Here is a 16,922-nt window from a genome sequence, read left to right as displayed (position 1 = left end):
TGAGAAAACTGTAGATGTTTCTAAGTGTTGACACAAAACTGAGTCATAACTTGACAAAAACTGTAGCAGTTGCACATAATTACCTCTGTTGAGTGACTGTACACACTCATTCTGACCCCAAATACTAGTTCTTGTTGACTGAGAAAACAAACCACATCAAATTTAAAACAAATTGGAGAAACATTTTCTTCACCCAACGCATAATTAAACTCTGGAATTTGTTGCCGGAGAACGTGGTGAAGGCGGTTAGCTTGGCAGAGTTTAAAAGGGGGTTAGACGGTTTCCTAAAGGACAAGTCCATAAACCGCTACTAAATGGACTTGGGAAAAATCCACAATTCCGGGAATAACATGTATAGAATGTTTGTACGTTTGGGAAGCTTTCCAGGTGCCCTTGGCTTGGATTGGCCGCTGTCGTGGACAGGATGCTGGGCTCGATGGACCCTTGGTCTTTTCCCAGTGTGGCATTATTTATGTACTTCTCTGGAAGTGGTGGACAATATCTTTTCCATCCTGCATTAACTTTGGCAGATCTGGAATGCTTCTTCCTTTGGGAAATAGTGCTTTGTTTTTCTTCAAAATTTAATCTAGAGAAAGGTACTGTAATCAAATGTGCAATGTCTTCATCTCTATCACTACTGCTGACATCTGAGTGTTCTGTGGAGTATCTGCAGCTTGCCATCATGAAATGCAGTGCCTAAACTCTATTGAAAAGTCAGAGAGTGACGAGTCAAATAAGATGGCCCCTTCTTCCTAGTTATGGAGTAGGGTAGTGCTAAAATCTGCTCTTTTACTGTATCTATTCAGTGAGTGGAGAAGATGCTGGAGAAAGACCACTCTTTGCTCTGTTCCCACGTCTGTTCAGTGACTGGAGGAGGTGGTGATGGATCTGCTCTCTGCTCTGCTTTGCTCCTGCATCTCTTCAGTGAATGGAGGAGATGCTGAAGAAAGGCTACTTTCTGGTCTGCTCCCATGTCTGTTCAGTGAGTAGAGGAGGTGCTGGAAATAGGCTGCTCTATTCTCTCTCCCTCGTCGATTCAGAATGGAGTAGGTGGTTGTGGTGATCTGCTGCTCTCGTCTCTGCACAGTAGGTGGAAACACTGCTATCAACTATGCTCCCATGTCTCCAAGTGGGTGGTGGTGGTTCAAGACTGTCTGTTTCAAACAAAAAGTTTAAGTAGTTGTCACTATCCATGACATAACACTTCCTGACCCACACAATCTTTCTTGAAGTTGTTCTAGCCAAGAAAATCATGAAAGAACAGTGAGAGAAAGAGGACAGGGAAGATAGTAAAGAAAAAGAAATAAACAATGAGACTGATGCAACCCAACATATAATACCCCCAGAGAAACAAAAAGAAGAGCTCTGTGGCCACAATATCTTGCTTTTCTCCCCCAGAGAAACAGCAAGGGAGGGGGGGGCTCAATGGCTCCATCACATCATCTGTCAGTGGGAGATGGTACGTTGGGACTGCCAAGCCCCTCTTGTTTTTCTGAGGTTGGGATGCTCCCACTCCCAGAGAAACAGCAAGTGGGAATCAGTGGACCTAGCATATCACCTCTCACCCCCAGAGAAAATAGCAAGAGGGGCTCAACAGCCCCAACATATCATCTTTCACCCCCAGAAAACAGCAAGAGAGGCTTTGCAACTCCATCACTCCATTTCTCAGTGGGAAATGATAGGATGGGACAGCCAAGCCTCTTCTGTTTTTCTGTAGCTGAGCTGCTCCCACCCCAACAGAACAGAGCACATGACAGACACAAATAACACTTTAAAATGGTGCTAAAAGAGTCCTTTAATGTAAACATGGGCCGTGTTTCAGCCAGCCTTCATCAGGTGTCTAAAAACAAACATTTACATTACATATATTCATATTTAAACAATACAATTACAACCACAACATTAATATAATAGAACTAAAAGGCAATTCAGTACCAGGAAATTAAATAAATAATCCATCAATAAGGACATAGACTAATAATAGGGAAAGAGACATCCAAAAAGAATGTACATTTAGTTGAAAAACAAAAGCATCCAGACTCACAGAGTGATCCAAACATGAAAACACAATCTATATATGTAAATATATGCAGTGACCAAAACATAAATGGAACAATGGTGTAAACCCAATAAACCACAGAGACAGCATGTTGTGTATTACCGTTGCATATTACTACAAGAAGTATGAAAACTCAAAGATAATCATCAAAGGAGAGAAAAACAGCAAAAGTGGGAAAACAATGTGCTCAAATGCATACCTAATGCCGCTGTAAGAATCTCACAAGTTGATGCAGTTCTATCCTTCGATCTAAATCTAAAGGAAAACAATCTCTGTGAACCAATTTATCCAAAAAACCAGGAAAACAAACAATTGTGAAGCTACCCGACACCTGTTTAAAATTAATGATGTGGTCCCTATCGCTAGTGATTCTTATCAAATACCCTGTTGTGACAAATCTTTGTACTTTTGGAATGAGTAAAAATTCAATTTACTTCTACTTGACCTCAATTATATCTCCCTTCAGCCGTCTCTTTTCCAAGCCTCAATTATATCTCCCTTCAGCCGTCTCTTTTCCAAGCAGAAAAGCCCTAACCTCTTTAGCCTTTCCTCATATGAGAGAAGTTCCATCTCCGTTATCATTTTAGTTGCTCTTCTTTGAACCTTTTCTAATTCTGCTATCTTTTTTGAGATACGGCAACCAGTACTGAACACAATACTCAAGTTGCGGACGCACCATGGAGCAATACAAAGGCATTATAGTATTTTTGGTCTTATTCACCATCTCTTTCCTAATAATTGCTAGCATCCTGTTTGCTTTTTTGGCCGCTGACGCACACTGAGCAGAAGATTTCAGCATATTATCTATGACACCCAGGTCTTTTGCTTGAGTGCTGACCCCCAAGGTGGACCCTAGCATCAGGTAACTGTGATTCGGATTATTCTTTCCAATGTGCATCACCATGCATTTGTCCACACTAAATTTCATCTGCGATTTGGACTCCCAGTCTTCCAAATTCCTAAGGTGTTCCTGCAATATTTCACAGTCTGTGCGTGTTTTAACAACCTTGAATAGTGTTGTATCATCAGCAAATTTGATCACCTCACTCGTTCCGATTTCCATATCATTTATAAATATGTCAAATAGTATCGGTCCCAGTACAGATCCCTGCGGCACTCTACTGTTCACCCTCCTCCATTGAGAGAAATGACCATTTAACTCTACCCTCTGTTTCTGTCCAATACCCAATTCCTAATCCACAGCAGAACCTTCCTTCCTATCCCATGATTCTTTAATTTTCTCAGGAGTCTCTCATGAGGAACTTTATCAAAATCTTTCTGAAAATCTAGATACACTACATCAACTGGCTCACCTTTATCCACATGTTTATTCACGCCTTCAAAGATATTAAGCAAATTGGTGAGGCAAGACTTCCCTCAGCTGAAAACATGCTGACTCTGTCCCATTAAACCATTTTTGGCTATGTGTTCTATAATTTTATTATTTATAATGGTTTCCACTATTTTGCCCTGCACTAATGTCAGGCTTACCGGTCTATAATTTCCCCGAATGACCCCAAAGCCTTTTTAAAAAATCAGTGTCACATTGGCCACCCTCCATTCTTCAAGTACTATGGATGATTTAACTACAGGTTACATATTACTAACAACAGATCAGCAATTTCATAATTGAGTTCTTTGAGTACCCTTGGATGTATGCCATCTGGTCCAGATGATTTACTACTCTTTAATTTGTCAATTTGGCTCAGTACATCTTCCAGGTTCACCACGATTTCTTTCAGTTCCTCCACATCAAGGATACTCCAGATAGAACCATGCGCTCCTGAGCGACTGTCAGCTTCCCCCCCAATTCTAGTTTAAAAGCTGCTCTATCTTTTTTTTAAATGTTAGTGCCAGCAGCCTGGTTCCAGAAATAGAGAATGAAGGAAGAGGAGAGATGGGTTAAGGGAGAAAGATAAGAAGCACAGCCGTGGCCATATTCAGTTTAAGATGGCGGTGAGACATTCAGGCAGCTATGTCAGACAGGCAGGATGAGACTTGGGCCTGGCTTTCTGCTGAAATTTCTGGTGAGGAGAGGTAGATCTGGGAGTCATCAACATAAAGATGATACTGAAAACTATGGAAGGAGATCAGAGCACCAAGGGAATAAGTATAGATAAGGAAAATAAGAGGTACACCAACTGATAGTGGGAGAGGATCTACCAGAGTATACACTAAAGGTGCAATGGGAGAGATAAGAAAATAGAACAGAACTCCAAAATCCAAGAGCGAACAGTGTAATAAGCAGTAGATGGTGGTCAACAGTGTCAAATGCAGCATATAAATTGAGAAGGATGAGGATAGAGTACAGACATTGCATTGGAAGGAGTCCAGAGCCTGAGGTGGGGGTGGCACATTTTGGTCTGCCGCCCCACCACCTCCAGCTGGATGCCCCCCTGCCGCTCCCCACCCACTGCCACAGCAAATACTTTGGCTGGCAGAGGTCCCCAACCCCCGCCAGCTGAAGCGCTGTCCAGCATCGGTCTCTGGCACCACCACATTGCCGGCCCTGCTCTGTTTTCCCCTCATGTCCTGCATGCTCCTTTTAGTGAACAAAGTCAAGGCAGAAAATGGAAGAAGGATCTGTCTGAAGATAATAGAAAACAGCATAAGGGATGGCAAGTCAAATGCAAAGCGCTGATGAGGAAGGATCTGTGCTGGGACTGTTGCTTCTTAACATATTTATAAATGATCTGGAAACATAATGAGTGAGGTGATCAAATTTGCTGATGACACAAAGTTACTTAAAGCTGTTAAATCATAAGAGGATTGTGACAAATTGCAAAAGCACCTTATGAGACTTAAAGACTGTGCATCCAAATGGCAGATGACATTTAATGTGAGCAAGCATAAATTGTTGCATGTAGGGAAGAAGAACCCAAACTTATAGCTACATGATGCAAGGTTCCACATTAGGAGTCACCACCCAGGAAAAGGATTTAGGTGTCATCATTATTGATATGTTGAAACCCCCTGTTTAGTGTGCAGGGGTGACTAAGAAAACAAATACAATGTTAGGAGTTATCAGGAAAGGAACAGAGAACAAAACTAAGAATATTATAATGCTCTTGTATCGCTCCATGGTGTGACCGCAGCTTGAAAACTGTGCAATTCTGGTCACTGCATCTCAAAAAATATATATAATGGAATTAGAAAACGTACAGAGAAGGGCAATGAAAATGATAAAGGGGTTAGGATGACATCCCTATGAGGAAAGGCTAAAGTGGCAGGGTTCTTCAGCGTGGAGAAGAGATAGCTAAGGGGAGATATCATAGAGGTCTCTAAAATATTGAGTGAGTATACTTGAATCACTTGTTTACGCTCTCTAAAAATACATGAACTAGGGGGTATGCAATGAAGCTACTAAGTAGTAAATTTAAAACAAATTGGAGAAAATATTTCTTCACTCGACGTGTAATTAAGCTCTGGAATTCATTGTCAGAGAATGTGGTAAAAGCATTAAATGTGGTAAAAGTATTAAAATCAACTTTTAAAAAGCAACTGCTTATTTTGGAGATAAGTGGCATAAAATCTGTTTTACTGTTGTGGGATTTTGCAGGTATTTGTGACCTGGATTGCCCACTTTTGGTCTGTCTCATTATAGTGATACTTATGCACTTGAATCTTGTGGAGTATTAAGATACTGAAATTCAGTTGGTTTACACAGCACTGGTCTTGCTAAGTAAAGATAAACTTATCCAATTAGATTTATTCCATCTGTGAAAGCAGCAAGAGGTGTCCAACTAAATTTAGTTGATTAGTCCTGAAAATTTGTGCTGAATGGTTAAACTGTAAACCTGTCCCAAGAACAGTTTAGGAGCTATCCCTTTACACTGGCTAAATTTGTTCATTCTATGAATTTTAAGAGGAAGGATTTAGTTACTACTACTACCACTATTGCTTATCTTTTCTTTCTATAATACTTCATTTCTACAGTGCTACAGCACTAAACAAGTGAAAGGCCATTCTATAAAGGGCGTGAAGTGTGCCAGTAGTACGCTGAAGTGTACACCAGCATCCTGTAAAGAGCACACATGTTTCAGTGATTTGTAGAACTGGAGCTCAGCATCATGCCAATTTGTATGCCAAATTACAGCAAGGCACCCACTGGCATGGTGCAGTCTGCAATATCTGCCACAAAGTAAACACGAACATTTATGTGATGTACGTGTTGATGTCACAGACCTGGGGACATTCATAACATGGCGGCCATCATCCATATACCCTAATTTGGCAAGGCTGACATCTTCATGTTGGCCAGGCTGTTCCTATCTCAGCTAAGAAATCTGTAGGATGTGCAGGGCCTGTGGGTCAGGCTCAATAAGAGAGCAGCCATCACCAAAGAAGTGCAATCACGGGCAGAGCAGAAAGAATGTGTGCAGAAGGGATGTTATAGGGAATGGGAGATGTCAGCGAAATAAGGCAGTTGGGTCAGGCACAATGTAAGGCAAATGGATCAGGCACAAGTTCAGCAACATCTCATCAGTGCACAACCACCCCCCCCCCCCCCCCCCAAAATGCTAGCAGCTTAAGTGAGGAAGGGAAGCAAGAGCTACACGCCACTAGTGCACTGAAGCCTAATATGTAAAGGGCACCATTTTGAATTTTCCCTTCACCCTAATCATACCACTTTCCACCAATATCACAGTACTGAAACTGCCCTACTAGGCATCACCTCGTTCATTTACCGCTCCCTTAATCAAGCCAATCTGTCCTTCTGCTATCCCTTAACCTCTCCACTGCATTTGATTTGGTTGATCATCATATTCTCTTTGTCGCCTTCAGTCTATCGGTCTTTCAGGGACAGCACTGGATTGGTTTACCTCATACTTTGAACACTGCATTTACAGTGTCCTTTGATAACTCGCTCTCCATGTCTTTCAGCCCTAGTTCAGGAGTCCCTCAAGGCTCAATTTTGTCGCCAATGGTATTCAATAATTTTTGGGTCACCTTGTTGACATTAGCACAAATCACTTGGCATTACCATGTATGCATCACGGCTTTGCTGTGACTCCTGCCCCACACTCCGACCTACCGTCATTCCTGCCTTACCTCATGGCCTGGTTTCATGGCATATCTCCAGATGGCATACAGCTTTCCTGCTGCTGCTGCTGCTGCATGCTGGTGCTCACTGGGTCTCTGAGGGTGCACTTGTGCTGAAGAGCCACTATTTATTCTCTGCAGCAGTGATGCTGGGATAGCCCTCAGGGGACATTACTTTCTGCCCCGTGGTATTTAGGGATGGCCCCAACATTTCTCGGGGCCTTCACAATGAGGTCTTCTAGCCGAGCTCTTCTTATTCCTGTCATATTGCAGTTCCTGCCTGTCTCCTGTTCCAGTCTTGCCTTGCCTTGGGCCCAGCCTTGCCTACCTTACACCAAGCTTGCCCTGTCTTGCCTTGGACCAGCTTTGCTTGCCTCAGATTCAGCATTGTCTTGCCTTGGACCTAGCTTGCCCTGTCTTGCCATAGATCTAGCCTTGCTTGCCTTGGACCAGGTTGCCCTGTCTTGAACCAGCCTTGCTTGCCTCGGACCCAGCATTGCCTTGGACCAGCCTTGCTTGCCTCAGACAGCTTGCTCTGGCTTGCCTTGGACCCATCTTGCTTGCCTTGCCTTGGACCCAAGCCTTTGCCTTGCCTTGGACCCAGCCTTTGCCTTGCCTTGGACCCAGCTTGCCTTGCCTTGTTTTACAGTCCACCCGGTAATTGGAATGAAAGCCAGTCAAATTTCACGGACTTCATCGTAACCAACTCCAACATATTAGTACTAGGAGACAAACCTTCACCTAGAAGATCCAAACTCCAACAATGCATGAGAATGTAAGGAATTCCTCTACTCATGCGATCTCAAATGGCCACACCTGCAAGCTACCCACGTCAAAGGGCACACACTTGACCTTTTCTCACACAAACTATCCACAGACCACAACCTACTAATAACAGATATCAGATGGACAGAAACACCTTGGACCGATCACTACAAACTAAACTTATCCCTAAATTGGCAGAAAAAGGGATCATACCATATAGAAGAGGCCAAATAGACCCTAAAGCATTCTGGCAACAGATATACAACAACGAGTGGACAGCACAAACAGACTCCATACACTACCTCTCTGACTGGGACAAAAGATGAAGAAGCATACTAGATGAAATAGCACCCTTAAGAACAAGAACATCACGTAGACAAAACTCGATACCATGGTTCAACGACTAATTGAAAAAACTAAAAACACAATCCAGGAAACTAGAATGAGCATGGAAAAAAATAAAAGATGATCACACACTCAACACATGGAAACAAACACAAAGAAAATACAAATATGCAATAAGACAAACCAAAAGGTCTTATTACAAAACCAAAATAGGACCAGACTACAAAGACATGAAGAAACTTTACCAACTCGTAAATAAACTACTAGACACCACCTCAGTCACCACAACCAATACAGATATCCCATCTGCAGACAAACTCGCTAAATACTTCAATGCAAAAATAGTAAATCTACGCAATACACTTCCGAAGGACAACACCAACATCAAATACTTCATCAATGGCTTGGACCCAACCTTTGGAGAATACCCAGCGGCAAACCTGGTCAAACTTTGCTCTCCTCACCACAGAAACAGTCACCCATGTGACCCATAGGTTCTCCAACACACACTGCAAATTGGATGTCTGCCCCAGCTATCTACTTAAATCTGCCCCCGACCGCTTCATAGCAGACCTCACATCCCACCTAAACTACATGCTCCAACAAGGTCTCTTCCCTAAGGAATATAGCAACATCCTACTCACCCCAATACCAAAAGATACCAAGAAAAAAACAAACAAACTCACTAATTACCGCCCAGTTGTATCTATCCCACTAGCAGTCAAACTGATGGAAAGCATGGTAACCAAACAAATTACTGACTACATAAATAAGTTCTCAATATTAAATGAATCACAATCAGGATTCCGCCCCCTCCATAGCACTGAAACTGTACTAATCACTCTCCTGGCCAAATTCAAGAAGGAAATAGCTATAGGCAAAAGCATACTTCTCTTCCAATTCGACATGTCAAGCGCATTCGACATGGTAAACCACCATATACTACTAAGACTCCTAGATTACTTCGGGATTGGTGGAAATATACTTAGCTGGATCAAAGGTTTTCTATCCACCAGAACATACCAAGTGAAATCAAATTCAAACATATCACCGCCATGGAAAGCAGACTGCGGAGTACCTCAAGCATCACCACTATCACCAATTATTTTCAACATAATGATAACCCCTCTAGCCAAGTCCTTATCCAAACAAGGTCTCAACCCATTCATCAACGCAGACGACGTCATAATATACATTCCCTTTAGACACGACCTGACATAAATCACCAATGAAATCAAGCTCAGCTTGAACACCATGGCCTCATGGTCAAATGCATTTCAACTGAAACTCAATACTGAAAAAACGCAATGTCTTGTCCTCTCATCTCAACACAATACGAACAAACCCTCAACTATAAACACCCCAGAGTACACCCTCCCTATCTCGGACAGCTTGAAAATACTCGGCGTTACAATCGACCGTAACCTTACACTTGAGAGCCAAGTGAACGCCACAACTAAGAAAATGTTTCACTCAATGTGGAAACTTAAGCGCGTGAAACCATTATTCCCGAGGGAAACATTTCACAACCTAATACAAACAATGATACTAAGCCATGCAGACTACTGCAATGGAATTTATGCTGGATGCTGAAAACAACTCACAAAAAAACTCCAGACCGCTCAAAACACAGCAGCCAGGCTGATATTTGGTTAAACACGATTCGAAAGTGCCAAACCCCTCCGAGAAAAACTGCATTGGCTCCCAATCAAAGAACGTATCGCCTTCAAAATCTGCACCCTGGTCCACAAAATTATCTATGGCGAAGCCCCAGGATACATGACAGACCTCATAGACGTACCAATCAAAAACATAACCGGATCATCACAAACATACCTAAACCTCCACTACCTGAACTGCAAAGGACTCAAATACAAATCAACTTATACATCCAGCTTCTCCTATATAAGCACACAACTATGGAACGCACTGCCAAAAGCCATGAAAACAACCTACGACCATCTAAACTTCAGGAAATCACTAAAAACCTACTTGTTTAAAAAGGCATATCCTACCGACCCAACATAAGTGCCTGAACTCTGCAACACAGCAAAATCACAGCTTGTAATGGACACCACATAACCCTTCCTCTCTTCTATCCCCATTTTTATTTATTTGCTGCACTTGTATCCCATATTTTCCCCACGAACCTTATTCGACCACAACATCACAGTATTCACAATGGAGAAGGGTAGTTAGTGGGGTTCCTCAGGGGTCTGTGCTAGAACTGCTGCTTTTTAATATATTTATAAATGATTTAGAGATGGGAGTAACTAGCGAGGTAATTAAATTTGCTGATGACACAAAGTTATTCAAAGTTGTTAAATCGCGACAGGATTGTGAAAAATTACAAGAGGACCTTACGAGACTGGGAGACTGGAAGGCTAAATGGCAGATGACGTTTAATGTGAGCAAGTGCAAGGTGATGCATGTGGGAAAAAAGAACACGAATTATAGCTACGTCATGCAAGGTTCCACGTTAGGAGTTATGGACCAAGAAAGGGATCTGGGTGTCGTCATCGATAATACGCTGAAACCTTCTGCTCAGTGTGCTGCTGCGACTAGGAAAGCGAATAGAATGTTGGGTATTATTAGGAAAGGTATCGAAAACAGGTGTGAGGATGTTATAATGCCGTTGTATCGCTCCATGGTGCGACTGCACCTTGAGTATAGTGTTCAATTCTGGTCGCCGCATCTCAAGAAAGATATAGTAGAATTGGAAAAGGTGCAGCGAAGGGCGACTAAAATGATAGCGGGGATGGGACGACTTCCCTATGAAGAAAGATTAAGGAAGCTAGGGCTATTCAGCTTGGAGAAGAGACGGCTGAGGGGAGACATGATAGAGGTATATAAAATAATAAATGGAGTGGAACAGGTGGATGTGAAGCGTCTGTTCACGCTTTCCAAAAATACTAGGACTAGGGGGCATGCGATGAAACTACAGTGTAGTAAATTTAAAACAAATCAGAGAAAATTCTTCTTCACCCAACGTATAATTAAACTCTGGAATTCGTTGCCGGAGAAAGTGGTGAAGGCGGTTAGCTTAGCAGAGTTTAAAAAGGGGTTGGACGGTTTCCTAAAGGACAAGTCCATAAACCGCTACTAAATGGACTTGGGAAAAATCCACAATTCCAGGAATAACATGTATAGAATGTGTGTACGTTTGGGAAGCTTGCCAGGTGCCCTTGGCCTGGATTGGCCGCTGTCGTGGACAGGTTGCTGGGCTCGATGGACCCTTGGTCTTTTCCCAGTATGGCATTACTTATGTACTTATGTACTTATCACCTTGTATTTGTTATCTACCAGACTTGGCGAACGCCTTCACGGTACTATCTAAGCCACATTGAACCTGCAAATAAGTGGGAAAATGCGGGATACAAATGTAACAAATAAATAAATAAATATTAATAACTAGTAAAAAAGGCCCGTTTCTGACAGAAATGAAACGGGCGCTAGCAAGGTTTTCCTCGGAGTGTGTATGTTTGAGAGAGAGTGTGTGCGAGAGATGGTGTGTGTGTGTGTTGTAGACAGAATAAGAGAGAGACAGAGACAGCATGTGTGTGTTTGTGTGAGAGAGAGTGTGTGTGAGAGACCGAGTGTCTGTGTGACAGAGAGAGAGTGTGATAGACAGGGAGTGTGTCAGAGAGAGTGTATGTGAGAGACAGTGAGTGAGTGAGTGTGAGCCCCCACCCCCCCTCTCACAGAGCCCCCCCTCCCCACCCCCACCTCTCTGGTCTCAGGACCCCCTCCCCACCTCCCTCTCCCCTGCCCCACCTCCAGCCATCCATGTCCAGCGACCCTCCTCTCCTCCTGCCCCCCCTGCAGCTACCCATGTCCAGCGACCCTCCCCTCCCCCGGCGCATCACCCAATCCCCCCCGGCACATCAAACACCCCCACCCAAAGCACATCAACACCCCCCTCCCTGGCGCATCAAACCCCATCGCCACCCGCAGATGCCAGTAGTAATGCTGTCCGGCCACTGCTGCTTCTCCTGTTGAGCAGCAGCAGCCGCTACAAAAAGAAAAGAAGCGATAGATGTTTTTAAACCCAGCCCAAATCATTTGCAAATGCCCGAGTCTTACAACCCAGTCTCTGCAGCTGCTCCTCCTCTCGCCTGTCACGTCACTGCACTCCTCTGGGGTCTTACTCCAGGAGAAGCAGCAGCAGCCGGAAAGCATTACTACTGGCATCTGCGGGTGGCGATGGGGTTTGATGTGCCGGGGGGGGGGGGATTGGGTGATGCACCGAGGGGGGGGGGGTTCTGTGATGCCGCGCTTGTAGTTTTTTGATGCGCCGCTCCTTGCCACTTGCTCCGAAGTGGCAGGGAGCAGCGCATTGACAGCTGATTCCCAGGCAGAGGGAGGAGTAGGGAAACACTACTCCTCCCCCTGCCTGGGAATCAGTTGTTAGTGATGTCATCCTGGCTACGGAGCCTAGCTCAGCAACTCCAGGAGCCACGGACACAGGCAGTCCCAGATTAGAATGTTGGTGGTGAGAATTATTATATAGGATAAGGAGAGAGTAATTTTAGTAAAGTGCTTTTAAAACACACACAGGTTTACTCTTTTTAAGGTGAACAGTCACTTTGCTTGCCTAGCAGGAGCTGCACAAGAATGTGGCTGTTTGATTATTGTTACATTTGCAGGATGGGGATGGGTCCCACAGCTCTGCATGAATGCAAGCGGACAGGATGTTGGGAGCTTTTTTACCCATTATTAGTGGATTAATTCACTGAAGGGAATAAATATTGTGGGATAAAATGATGCACACACACTGAATGGAGAGAGCTGGATCAAAATAAGGGAATTAAAAACCTGTTCTGTGGCATGGTTGGGAATTCACTGAGACAGTCTTTGGAGGAAATTTGTCTCATGCTGGTTCTGGCTGAGATGGGAGATAGCCCTCTAATGGGGAAGCCTGTCACTGGTGGTTGCAGAACTTTGATGAGAGCTGGACGTTTTTAACCTCTTAGAGCAGGGCTGCCGAGAGGGGGGGCAGGGGGGACAAAATTCCCCGGGCCAGGGCCTCCAAGGGGGGCCCGGCCCAGCACCGCAGTTCCCTCCACCCAGTGGTGTGCTGGAACCGGCTCGCACCGGCTCACAAGAGCCGGTTGTTCTTGAGGGCGAGCCGGCTCTCCTCCCTCCCCCGAGCTACAGGGTCCCCGAGTACCTGTCTAAAGAAGACATTCTTCGGGGAAGGCAGGAAAGATGCCCAGTCTTGACTGCCCGCTGCCGGCACTGACCCTCCCCCGCTGCCGGTTCGCTCTTTAAAAATGGCCGCCGAGACTTCCAGCGGTGGCCTCGCGAGACTTCTGCTGAAGTCTTGGAGGCCACCCTTGTAAGTCTCGGCAGCCATTTTGAAGAGCGATGCAGTAGCGCCTCGGGAGAGACTGGGGATCTTTTCCTGCCTGCCCCCAAAAATCCACTGGACAGTCTGGGTGGCTGGGGGGGAGGGGAGCGAGGAGAATCGCTGGGCATGGGTGGCTAGAGGGGGGGCAGGGGAGAGAGGAGAATCGCTGGGTATGGGTGGCTGGAGGGGGGCAGGGGAGCAAGGAGAATCACTGGGCATTGGTGGCTGGAGGGGGGCAGGGGAGAGAGGAGAATCGCTGGGCATGGGTGGCTGGAGAGGGGCAGGGGAGAGAGGAGAATCGCTGGGTACTGGTGGCTGGGGGGGGCAGGGGAGCAAGGAGAATCGCTGGGTATGGGTGGCTGGAGGGGGCAGGGGAGCAAGGAGAATCGCTGGGCATGGGTGGCTGGAGGGGGGGGGGCAAGGGAGAGAAGAGAATCGCTGGACATGGGTGGCTGGAGGGGGGACAGGGGGAGAGAAGAGAATCGCTGGACAGAAAATGTGCCCTAGTACTGTGCAAAATATACAGACAGCAGATGTAAATTTGAAAAAACTAACAAATACCAATCACCACTTTACAAATTAACAAATATAAATAAAACAAATATAGAAAATAAAATAATATCATTTTATTGGACTAATACATTTAGCTTTCAGAGGCCAAAACCTCCTCCCTCAGGTCAATACAGTATACTGATGTTACAGTATCCTACCCCTGAGGAAGGGGGTTTTGTTCTCCAAAAGTTAGTCAAAATGTATTAAAATTAGTCCAATAAAAAGATTATGTTATTTCCATGTTCTATTATAAACATTTATTAACACAGCTACAATACTACTTTATACTAAAGCAAGAAAAGAAAAAAAATTATTTACAGTTTGTTGTCTCTGGTTTCTGCTTTCCTCATCTTCTCTTCACTCTCTCCCTTCCATCCAGCATCTGCTTTCACTCTCTCCCTGCCATCCAGTGTCTGTCCTCTTTCTCCTGTCTCCTCCATCCACCATCTGCACTCTTTCTCTCTATCTGCCCAACCACTATTTCACCTATCTCTCCCTTCCATCTAGCGTCTGCCCTCTATTTCTGCTTCCATCCGCCATCTGCCCGTCTGCCCTCTCTCTCTCCCCCTTCCAACCACTGTCTGCCCTCTTTCTCCCTTCCATCCACTGTCTGTCCCCCCTCTTTTCAGCCCCCAGTTCCAGCCCCATTATCCCACCTGCCCCCAGTTCCAGCCCACTTCTCCCACCTGCCCCCTTTCAGCCCCACTATCCCACCAGTCCCCAGTTTCAGCCCCAGCCCTTTTCTCCCACCAGTCCCGAGCTTCAGCCCCAGCAACTTTCTCCCTGTCTCCTTTTCAGCCCCTAGTCCCCACAGTTTTAGCCCCTGCCCCTTTTCAGTACCCAGTTCCAGTACCAGCCCCCTTATCCCACCTACCCTCTTTTTTAGCCCCCAGTTCCAGTCCGCTTCATTCATCTGCCTTGAATCCTAAAACTTTATCAGCTTTTACTATATAACATCATCAAAAGACATGGCTGCATAAATGAAACTAACTTTCAAAAGACCATAACTCATTCTATCTGCTTTACTCCATGCTGCCATCTCCCATAACATCACATAGATTAAAGCTGACTACTTGTCAGCAGACACTGCTCTGGATCAAAATGCAACAGCAATATTATCTGTGCTGTGGCTTCCCTTTTTTTTTTAAAGAGAAAACACTCTATTTCTCCCTCAATCACCAAACAAGCTCATTCTTACTAGATATACTTGTACATCTACTTTACTCCATGCTACCATCTCATAAACATCACATAGATTCAAGCTAGCTACTTACTGTGCTTGTTAACAGACACTGCTCTGGATCAAAGTGCAACAGCATTACCATCTGTGCTGTGGCTTGCTATTTTAAAACCTCATATCCAGGTCAAAGGTCATCACTTACTAAAAAAACATCAAAAACTAATACCTTCACATCATTCAATTCTCAACACATACCTATTGCATAAATAGTGACAAAAAGAATAATCTATCTTAATAAACAAACTTTTAATCACTGCCAAACTGATAACATCATGACATCATAATGACAGACGTCAAGATAGGTTGTCACCTTTAACTCAAGCTTAGCTTCACTCTCACAATAGCACAATGTGTAATGACCACAAGCTGTGCTTTCAACATGGTAACGCTTATATATCAAATTGGTGTCTGAAACACTTTTAATCCAAAAAATGTGATGAATTGGACCATTTCCTTGATCCATAAATAATATAAAATAATTTAAAGAAATTGTCTATAAAAATACTGTGTAGTCATTCTCCTGATTCAGTCCAAAGGGTTTCACTGTGTTGAATTTAAAAATCATTCTTTGCTCTGCTTGTAATAGTTGCCTGTCTGTATCTCCACCTCTCCAAAATGTTTTAATTTTTAATAATACAAGGAACTTTAATTCTTCAAAAGAGAGCTTCAAGTCATATACATGTTCAACTAGTGGTTTCTCCTGTATATTTCCCTTTATAGCACTTTTATGCTCAGCAATGCGTTTGTTAAATGCTCTCATAGTTTTTCCAATATACACAAGTCCACATGGACAAATCACTGCATAGACCACCTGTGTAGTCTTACAGTTGGAGTATTGCTTCAATTCATATCTCTCTCCTGTCATGGGGTGAATAAACCATTTAGTTTTCAAATTAACATTACAAAATGAGCAATTCAAACACGGAAAATGTCCCCACACTGGATCATCTCTTATGAGTACAGGTAGAGCCGATGGTGCAAGACAGTCCTTCAAATTCCTATTCCTTTTGAATGCTATTAATAATTCTTTATCAGAAAAGTATGGAATACTCTGTATCAATGACCAATGCTTCCTAAATATTTTAATTAAATCAGATGCCATGTGGTCATAATATAATGTACATACAATCTTATCTTCTTTTTTCTTTTTCAAATCAATAGTAGTATGGAGGAGATCATTTCTTTGTTTCTGTGACATTCTAAACAGCCCTTCTTCAATTTATTTCCTTGGGTACCCTCTTTGTATAAATCTGTTAGCCATTACCTTCATTTGTTTTCTGCATTCGTCATTATTTGAACACAGTTTCTTTACTCTCAAAAACTGAGTATAGGGCAGGTTACGCTTCAGTGGATGGCTATGACAGCTACCATATTGTAACAATTTATTTCGGTCTGTGGGTTTTCTATATAATGTCGTCACAAATTTACCATATCTAAATTGAATTAATATATCTAAAAAAAGGTATCTCCTTTCTGCTATAATTCATTTGAAACTTCAAATTTTTATCCCTTTTATTCAACCATTCAAAGAACTCTTTTAATAATGATTCATCTCCTTCCCATATCAC

At 43.7% G+C, this 16,922-nt stretch overlaps 1 long non-coding RNA gene across 1 annotated transcript; it reads right to left on the bottom strand.

Moving 5' to 3' along the window:
• Window positions 1–411: 411 nt before the first annotated feature.
• On the bottom strand, window positions 412–15,441 carry LOC115474713. The gene is made up of 3 exons (XR_003942894.1): window positions 15,389–15,441; window positions 2,259–2,314; window positions 412–1,154 (listed from the first exon to the last, which is right to left on the bottom strand). It is a non-coding gene; the product is annotated as an uncharacterized LOC115474713 (long non-coding RNA).
• Window positions 15,442–16,922: the final 1,481 nt, after the last annotated feature.

Source organism: Microcaecilia unicolor, chromosome 7 (genome assembly GCF_901765095.1).
Source record: "Microcaecilia unicolor chromosome 7, aMicUni1.1, whole genome shotgun sequence".
NCBI classification, from domain to species: Eukaryota; Metazoa; Chordata; class Amphibia; order Gymnophiona; family Siphonopidae; genus Microcaecilia; species Microcaecilia unicolor.
Note: the sequence above shows the minus strand (reverse complement) of the source record. Positions and strands in the feature narration are given on the sequence as shown.